The sequence below is a fragment of the Cryptomeria japonica genome, chromosome 2, assembly GCF_030272615.1.
Source record: "Cryptomeria japonica chromosome 2, Sugi_1.0, whole genome shotgun sequence".
In the NCBI taxonomy this organism is placed as follows: domain Eukaryota; kingdom Viridiplantae; phylum Streptophyta; class Pinopsida; order Cupressales; family Cupressaceae; genus Cryptomeria; species Cryptomeria japonica.
Genome location: NC_081406.1, coordinates 280,061,263 through 280,071,270, shown reverse-complemented (window position 1 = coordinate 280,071,270; position 10,008 = coordinate 280,061,263).

The window sequence follows — 10,008 nt, the reverse complement described above, 5'->3', positions numbered from 1 at the left end:
GACACAAAATAGAAATCTCTCAAGATAGTCTTCTAGACTCTCATCCTCTTTCTATGTCATCCTGAAGATATCATCTCCATGGCGGTCAGTTCCTCTACAATAATCCTTATATTTCTCAAGAACAATCATTTCATCTCATTCCCTAAGCTCATAAACCATCTCAAGGTAGACTCTTTCAAAGTGGCTGGGAATATTTTAAGTCTATGGGCATCTGTAGTGTAATCATAGCTCCTACAGAGGACATCAAATTCGAATAGGAAAGTGTTTGGGTCCTCTATAACTAGCCCATAGAACTTAGGAAAACAAGAAGCTAGAAAGTTCTTGAGGTTACCATTGTCATGCAAATTAGAGATGGGAAATTCAAATGTTGGATTAACAAGTGGATTTCCCCCTCCTAGAGGATTACCCCCACCTCTTGGTGGATTACCTCCACCTCCACGTCTTGCCATTGGTCCTCGGTAAACAACCAAGGGGTATTGATCCTCTTCAGGTGGTCCAAAAAGAAAATGAAGGTCATTTTTTGGAAGTTCAAATGCAGGATAGTCTAAATTATTTGGGGATTGATAAAGTACAACAAAAGGGTTTACATCCGGTGCTTCATAAGGGTTGAGCCCTCTAATATCAAGGTGATTAGGAAGAAATCTGCCATGGGCATCTCTTCTTCTTCTATGCATGCAGATTCAGAAAAATTATTTGACAACTTATCTTAGACTACCAAAACACTAAATAACTGAAAAACTGAAAGCTCATGGCTATAATACGTTCTTAGTTTGGCACCATCATCAGCAACGACGCCAAAAATGTTGACCTTCCCAATTGAAACAATAACTCGGCTTAAAACATGAACTCAAGGATTGGACATCTATCCTAAATAGATATCATTTCTATGCCTGAGGTTTCATTTACTTGTCAACGACTCAACCCAGGGATGTATTACTTGAAATGGGCAAACACAGTTTGTGTACTAAGCTCCAATAAAATTCATTATATTCTATTGCAGCAAATGAAATTACTAAAATAAACATACAGAAATGTAATGACTAGAATGCTACAGTAAATCTTAATGCTGAAAGGCAATTCAAGCAACTAATTATCATCAATGTTCGAAGCTAACAAACATGAACTACTATTTTTGTCTTGGCTGGAGGAACAATCACAGGCTCTAGTTCTTGTGGCTGCAGGAACAGTCAAATTCTAGAACAACTATAGCAAAATAAAATTAACATAACAAATACATAGAATTGCTCACCAAGTGGGCCCCCTTGGATGAGAATGTCTAGAACTCAAATAACCTTATGTGTTCAAAACACCATCACTTTATTTATCATTGCAAATGATGTTATAGTCTATAGAAAATTTTATCTATTGCTCTAAACTTCATCTACCCTTACGAGGAGGTTCAGAACTTTATTTATATGAAAATTACAATAGACTACTAACTACCTAGACCATGCCCAGAAGAATAGGCGGAAGTTTTTATTACAACAAAGAAAGAGGAAAGAGTCAACCACGGAGATCATAGGACTTTTATCATTATAAGACCAAGAATATAGCACACGGCTCCTGCTATATTGTCGTTCACTGAGGATAGTCATAAATAAATTTTTGAACTGCTCCACTATCCTTTAGCCACTTAGTTACCAACTTTCCTTATTGTCTTCAATGCTTCCAACCGCCTCGACTTAACCTTTAATGACTTGAATGGCACAATCCTCCTTCCTGGCATGGTTTGACAACTTTTGTTGCTACTTAATAATTCCTGCATCATGTGTTAGCATGCAAAAACACATACATATCCATTTTCTATCAACCATAACATTCATTCATCCACATATGAAGTTATCATAATAATTTGCATAGCTACAGGAATATATTAGCCAAAACAACACAAAGTTTAGTTAATGTCCAACATGCATAAGATCAAAACTTCTAGGAAGATTATCTAACAAACACATCCTATACCCTCAACATTGTCCAATTATGCAATTTAGACCATGAAAAACATAACAGATGGAAACACAAAAAGACCTATTAGTTTAGTTCATCAGATCCTAGTCCCTTATGCCTCATTGTTGTGGTGCCTCTAGATGTTTGTGTCTTGTACTTTTGAGTTGGCCTTGTGATGAGCTTGGAAATATTGTTCATGTGGTTGCTTTCCTTTGTGGTGGTTTTGGTTGAAACCTTTGGTTGTTAGGTGTTAGCCTAGATCTAGAGTGTATGTGGGATCTTGTATCATTCTTTGTAGCATGGGGGGTGGTTCCTTATGATTCCACATGGTCGGGTGGTTTGATGCCTTCTTCCATTGGGATATTCTTCGTTGGATGCTTTTGTTCATGGAATTAGCTTCTTTATCTTTTCAGGTTATCGTGGATTCTTGGAGAAGATTGATGTAATATGACTCATGTGACATTTATGTTAGTATAAATTAAGAGAAAGTTGTGTTAGTAGATCGAAAACTATATATCTTGATGGAAGATGATCTTGTATTCGTATGTAATAGAAAAATAATGTAGTAGGTGTTGGCAGTTGAAATTCATCTGGTGGCTTCTGATGGTTTATTATTGGCTTAGGGTTGTCATTGATGGCAACTCTTCATGGAGATTTGGTCCAGTAACCACAATTCTTCTTAACCGGAAGCAAATGTCAATTGGTAGCCTGTTAACCGGTATTGCAGGAAGAACAAAGCAGTTTTGGGTTTAGAAGCCTTCCGGTGATTGTGGTTCATTGAATCATGTTTGGGATGATTGGGTCAACATTGAAACATCATTTTACTATTTTTTTGGTGATCCACATTTATCTTTGGTGATCCGGTCAAGCCGACATGTGACTACACATTACACTAGCAGACCAACATGGTAAATGATCTATTTTATGATTGTCGGTATATAAGTTTGGTGTAGATGATATTTTTGGTTGTGGTATGATTGTATGCAAGAAAGTGGTGATTGAGAATCAATTTTGGAATAGTTTCACATGCGCATTCTTGATCTGGTAGCTGACTGAGAAAATGAATAGGGCAGAACAGAGTAGATCAGTAGAGGTGACCCAATCAGTATATTTAGCACTTAACCGAAACTCATCCAAACATTGTAGATGTTAATTTGGAGTTTATTTTGTTGTAATTCATCATTGTAATCAATCAGTAAGGCAGTGAGCCTTCCGGGGTTGTAGCCCTTATTGTATTTGAGTAGTGAGCTCTAAGCAGTGTGTTTGAATGCTTGTGCATTCCCCATATTGTAATATTGTTTTTTTACTGGTCATACGGGAATAATATTCTGGGTTCAAATCCCACCGTGGTTTTTCCCATTTGGGTTTCCACGTAAAAATTTGTGGTTGTTTGTTCTATGTTTCTACATTTCAGTTTCATTTGTTTTCTTCTGGTGGTTTAAATTTAAGTTTGAAAATCTGCTAACTGGTAGATCACTGATTCACCCCTCGCCACGCTCAGTAATCTCCAATTCCAACAATTGGTATCAGAGCCTACTTCCTCTAAGGAATCTTAACCGCTTGAGGAAGGTCCAGGAGATTGAATCAATGGATTCCGATTTTCAGAGACAACTCAGTATGGCACTTGAGGATCTTGATACAATAAGAAATGAGATCGGTTCTTTGAAGAAAAACCTGAATGCTGCTAATGATTTCATTAATGACCTGAAGGATCAAGTGAGCACTTCAAGAGACAAGAGGAAAGAATTTATGGACAAGTTGAAGGAGAAAGAAGATCAAATCATGGAAAATTGGGGTAAAGCTAATGAATGTGACAATCTTGAGAGAGAGAATGTTGCCTTGAAGAATAAGATGCAATCCATTATGATGAGGTTGACTAAGGAGATTAAGGACCGGAAGAAAAATGAAGAGAAACTAGCACAATCATTGAAGGAAAGAGCTAATGAATGCTTCAAGCTTACCTATGAGAATGATCAATTGAAACTTGAAAGACAAATTGCTACTTTAAGGGATGAACTTGCTACTGCTAATGACTACAAAGGCAAATTCAAAGCTAGCTCAACAAGGCTTGATGAGATGTTGGAAAGTCAGAGACATGGAAAGGACATGCGAGGACTTGGATTTGAGAAAGGTGAATCCTCTAGATCTGGCCAAGGAAATGCAAAACCTGATTAGAAGAAGAGAAAGAATCCTCTGGTAAGATAGCCTAATGCTCATAAATTCAATGGTAGATGCTTTACTTGCAATAAATTTGGTCATATGGGGAATCAATGCAGTAGGATGAATAATGGAAAGAACAACATGAATAATGTTCCTACCTTTATTGGTCAGTGTTTCATATGCAATAATTTTGGTCACAAGTCAAATATGTGTAGAGCAGTAATGAATGACTTCCAAAATAAGAGGTTCTATGCTTGTGGGATGTTTGGACATATCTCTAACCAGTGCAAGATGAGACCAAATCAGATGAACTTCAAACCTATGCAGAGGAATGTTGTTTGTCGTGCATGTAACAAAACCAATCATATTAAAAAATAATGCAGAAGCAAGAATAGTGCTCTGGTAGACAAGAACAAATCAAATGAGAAGGGAAAGGCGAAGGTAGAAGATATTAGAGACAAGCATGAGAAGATGTGGGTCAAAAAAAATGAATCTAAAGTAGAAAATGGATCTGCACCTGAATCTGGTGCAGAATCTTCATCCAGTAACTAGGGCTTTATGCCTTAGGGGGAACTTTTCATGCAGATTCTAAGAACCCCCCTCTTCGGTGATCTACAATTGATTTCAAAAGGTTGCAGAAGGCTTAGATCTGATATGTAGATGGTATTCAGAAGTTTCAAGGAAGATTTGGTGCTCTAGCGAGGGACTCTGTGAAATTCATGGTGACAAGTTGCAACATTTATCGCAATGAAGAATTAGGTTTTCAAAGGATAAAAAGGCATTTCAAAGCTTCATTTATCACAATGGGATCAATTGAATAGTGCAGAGAAGAAGAGCAAAGCAATTTGGCGATTTCAACAGCAATTTCAGTGACTCTAAAGTGAATTTCAGCGCTCGGTTGTAAATCAAGGTATTTATCTGTTCAAACTATCAGTTTCCGCAAACCCTAAATTTGAAATGGCTCAGATTCTGGTATTGCTACCCCATTGGTTGTGGAGATTAAGGATAGGGTGAGACCAATTTTCAAGATCCACCCTTTCAAGTCGGTTGAAGACGATCCGGAAGGTGCATTTTCATTGGTACCCTACGGCATGCTTCATGGTGAAGATATTAGGGCATACATCCATTGTGATCTCGAGGAGCTTGGTAACGCGGATATGCTGAACCTGTATAACAAACACTTGGCAGACGGTTTGGGAAACCTCAAACCAGAGTAGAAATTTCTTCAAGACAAGGGTTTTTCGTAGTTCATTCATTTTTTGTTGTTCAATGAAGAAGAGGGGATCTGATACATTCTCAATCAAGTTCATTATGAATTTATATGGCTTGACAAGCCCCACAAGATTACCAAACAGACAATCTGAGTCGTGCCATGCCTCAGTGAATCCGGTGAATTACCTATCTTAAGGAAAGTATCGAATGACACAATGATAGATATTGTTGGTTCCAAATTTGACAGTAGAGCAATGACCATAAATGACATTTTGGAGAATGATGTGAAGTTTGCATCTATGGTGGCCAAATACAAGGTTTACTAGTCCAACAGACATAACTCTGTCTCCGGAACTGCCATTTACTCTACATATCAGACGTTGAAAGATGGCAAAAGGTATGATCTATGTACAATCCTCCTGAATGAGTTGATAAGCAATCTGAAGAAGATTAACCAAGATAAAAAAGCACACTTTCAAATATGGAACTCTTCTTATTTGCTTGGCCTTATATTTCTTGAATGAGATACCCGGTATGAAAGGAAAGGTCCAATGGGCCTATGATAGACTGGTGGTGATGCAAATTAAAGAGGGATTGTGGGGAATAGGTGATGCTAAAATGAGAATATCTACTCTCTGAGGATACTTCAAATCCTTCCAAGCTACAATGAAAAATAGAGAGAGGATCCCTAAGGAGATTGTGGAGAAGTATGAGCAAACCATTTGCTTCATGGTAGACAAATTGTAAAATGGAAGCAGTGGAGCCTAGGAAATGTGGATCATGCCCATGGGGTATGAAGTTGACTCTATCATGCTCGAGGCATATGCTTAGCACCTTTTGAGTCAACCTATGGATCCTAAAGAAGGGAGATTCAAAACATTCAAGGAGAAAGACCTTGAATTGCACAGAAAATTCACTGCACCAGCTAGGAAAAGGAAGGTTACAATGATGGAAGAGGAAGTAGCAGTGCAGATGGGGTTCACCAAGAGGAGGTGAAGAAGGCAAGGGGAAAACATGCTCAGAAGGAGGCCAAAGAGGAAACCAAGAAGCCCAAGGTTGATCTAGTTCCCTCCAAGGTCAAACCAAAAGAGACCAAATATGTCCCTACTCTGGTGGTACTATCTTTAGGACCTAGCCCATCTGAGAAAGGTGTATTGAAGAAAAAGGAGAAGCCTAAGAGGACCTATGTTGTTGTGTCTCTCATGGCCTCTGAGACCAAATCTAAGGAAGAAGCAGGAAAGGCGAAGAGGAGAGGTGAATTTGTCAGAGTGGTGAGGAAGCCATAATTTGGTGGAGCCCAACAAAGCAAGAAAACTAAATTTGAACCTGCCACTATCGGTAGACCCAATAGAGAAAGACAGGTCTGAAGTCAAATTTACAAAGACATTGAGTCTGATGACCTACAAGGTGAGTACACAATTGTTCCTCCATTGTCAAAAGACCAACTAATAAATGAAATAATTTTTGATGGGAACTTGAAGAATCTTGGAGCCTATTATGAACATCTACATGAAGGAGATCAGAGAAAAGTTGAAGAAGTTGTAGTTTTATACTTGCATAAATTTAGCAAGACTTTGATTGAATTAGGGCGTAGTATCCCTAAGGATTTGTATAACATTATTGATGCAAGGAGGATAACGACTTGCAAGATTGACAGAGAAATGAAAGAAAGAGAGTTAATAAATGTTTGCACCTATGTTACTCATGATGAAGTCAAAAGATTCATTGAAGAAGCTAACAAGAAAGAGATCAGAAGAAAAAATAGGGTAAACAAATTAATGATTGGCCAAGTAAGAAGTAAGAAAGGAGACAGAGGACATATGGAGAAAAATAATTGTGAATGATCCCTTATACAAAGATGTATTTAAGTCCTCTTGATCGGAAGAAAAGCAAGGTGTTTCTAGTGATCAGAAGGGTGAAACTCAAACTGAGGGACATCCAAAAGGTCAAGGTAACACATCACTTGATGTTGAGACTTATGATAATACTTAGGTGGTGGATAGGTTAGCAACCCCGGAGATCCAAAAGGATGATACTGCACCAAATGGCAACACTAGTGCACAAGATTAATGGGATGAGGCAGAGAAAAAGGATGTTGGGAGTGCAGAGGCTAAGGTTGTTGAGGTAGACAAAGGAAAAGGAGTAGTTGATATGGTAATTTTAACTCCTCCCATTACTACGACCCCACCTCAAACCCCTATCAATCTTGATGGTCTTGTCAACCTTGGAGAGATGTCTCCTGTTGAAAATCTCATGCTCCCAGCTGATGTTCAAGATCAGGCTAGCCAGGATCTGGTAAAGTCTGAATCTGAATATAAGAAGCTCATTTTGATGTCGATTGATGTTTTACAAAAGGTGGCTTTGAATGTACAGTTAGATTCCAATGCCAGCCCCTCCGGTAAATTGTTGCAATTGGTTAATAGTGTAAATACTAGTTTTGATTCTTTAGAGAAGTCTGCTACTAAAAGAGTTTTGGTTAGATATAAAGATGTTAGGATGCATACATTCTCGAAGATGATTGAGGATGATAGGGTGAGATTAAATAAATGTCCACATGTTATTTCAAATGCCTTGATAGAAGGTGGTAAAATGTACAAGTCTTGTCTAATTTTGCCTAAATTCATTGTATATATAGGCAAACAAATAAGTGTTTATCGGGGAAAGCTTGCTAGTATTTCTCAAACTTATTATTGTAATCCAAATTCAAATGGTCTAGACTGATGATGATTCTCAATTGGATCTATGGATAAAGTAGTTGAGTTTGTGGCATGTAGTTGTAGGTCATGTTCTTTAAAAAAGGTAGGTGGGTTGACCAATAATGTCATGGTGTAAGCAAGTGATTTCTAGTTCTAAGATGACAATCAACCTATGTAGGAATATTAAAAAAGTGTTAGAAAATGGAACATATTTTAAATGATGGGTTTAAGAATGCCAATTTTTTAAGGAAATAAGTCTTATTTTTTAAAGTTAACTAAACGCATTCATTAAGCCTCACCTTGACTTGGAAATAGTAGGGAAATTGTACCCTATGAGCAACATTATGGATCTGTTTAGGATTTCTTTTGATGTCACATATTGATTGTATTTTTGGGAATTGTTGCCTTTTGTTTATGAACTCCATTAGAGAGTTCCATTTTGTATCAGGTTGTTGATTTGAGGCTATCCCCAAACTTAGCAATGTCTATAACTTGCAGTTGTGGTTGTAATTGTGGGCTCCCATCATTAATTATTTAGATTACATTTTTAGTCAAAGAATGCATTTTCGATCAGGAGTTAATTATCCCTATAAAAGATGCATTAGATTCCCAAGTATTAAGTTGTGAATGTAAGCTAAAATTTTGGAATTTATGAAATACATATATAGGAAATGTAGTTGAAACCATAAATATATATATTAAAAATGAAGTTGAAATGACACTATCTAATTATATATATATATATATATATATATATATATATATATATATATATATATATATATATACATATGTATATATATACATATGTATATATGTATATATACATATATACATATGTATATATACTGATGCTCTGCAAAAAGGATTAGAAAATCTATTTGATGGCAACATACACAAGAGAACAAGAAACAAATGTTAGTGTTAGCAACAAAAGATTATCCTAAACAGGCATATCAAGAGAGATATTAAGCATGAAATAGAAAGCATACAAATATAGAATAGAAAAACTATACTCCTCCAAATGCTAATCAAGATGCTCATAGTTGCTCCTCCCGTGTCCCTCTCCTCTCCAAGTTCCACATGAGTGTAACTCTCAGCTTTTAGCACTAGCCATGGATGCCATATGGAGATTCAAGATGGTTGAAAATGATAAACAAATGCTATGCAAGTGTAGATAGTGATTCTATGAAAAATCTCTATGCTAATACTAGTATAACAACAATACTCTAACGCTTCCTTCTTTGCTTGAGGAGAAGGGTTCTATTTATAGAAGAAATGGGGAAATGAAGGGTTAAGATTGAGCAATCTTAACAAGGGTTAGGATTGAAAGATATTCAATCCATGTGAAACTTTCAACACAAACCCATGTTGACAAGTGTCACCATGAGGAGGCTTGAGAGCAGAGATAAGGAGCATTAAATTCTTGAGGGGACATGATGGTTACCCTAGGGGGTTGGGTTAGGGTTAGGTTAATGGATATTCCTTTTATCCAAGGAATAAATGAATGTGCAAGGGTTAAATGGCTACCTTAGTCAAAGAAATAAATGCTTTGAAGAGACCCATGAGTCAAAAGGATGGTTAAGTTAGAGGAAAGTCTCTAACGAAAGGTAAAAGGTGAGTTAACCATAAATGATTATGTAAGAGCCTTTAATGGTTTGGAAGACTTTAGAGGTTAACCATTTGAAGACTTAAAGCCTTAAATGCCTTTCAAAGACTTTGAGGGCTCTAAGAAGTGACTCCTAGTTGCTTAGGAATGTGACAATATTTAGGGGATGGATTTGGCTAATTAGGAAGGGGTTAGAAGAATCTAGAAGGGGGTTAGGATTGCAAGTGGGTTTTGTAGGAGAATGCAAGTGGGAGGAATTTTGGGATTTTCAATTAAAATAAAATCATTTATTTCAATTAAATGGTGTAATTTACATTTGGATAGATATTTAAATAAATATTAATTTATTTAAATGTGAATGTGAATTTTGGATTTTATTTAAAT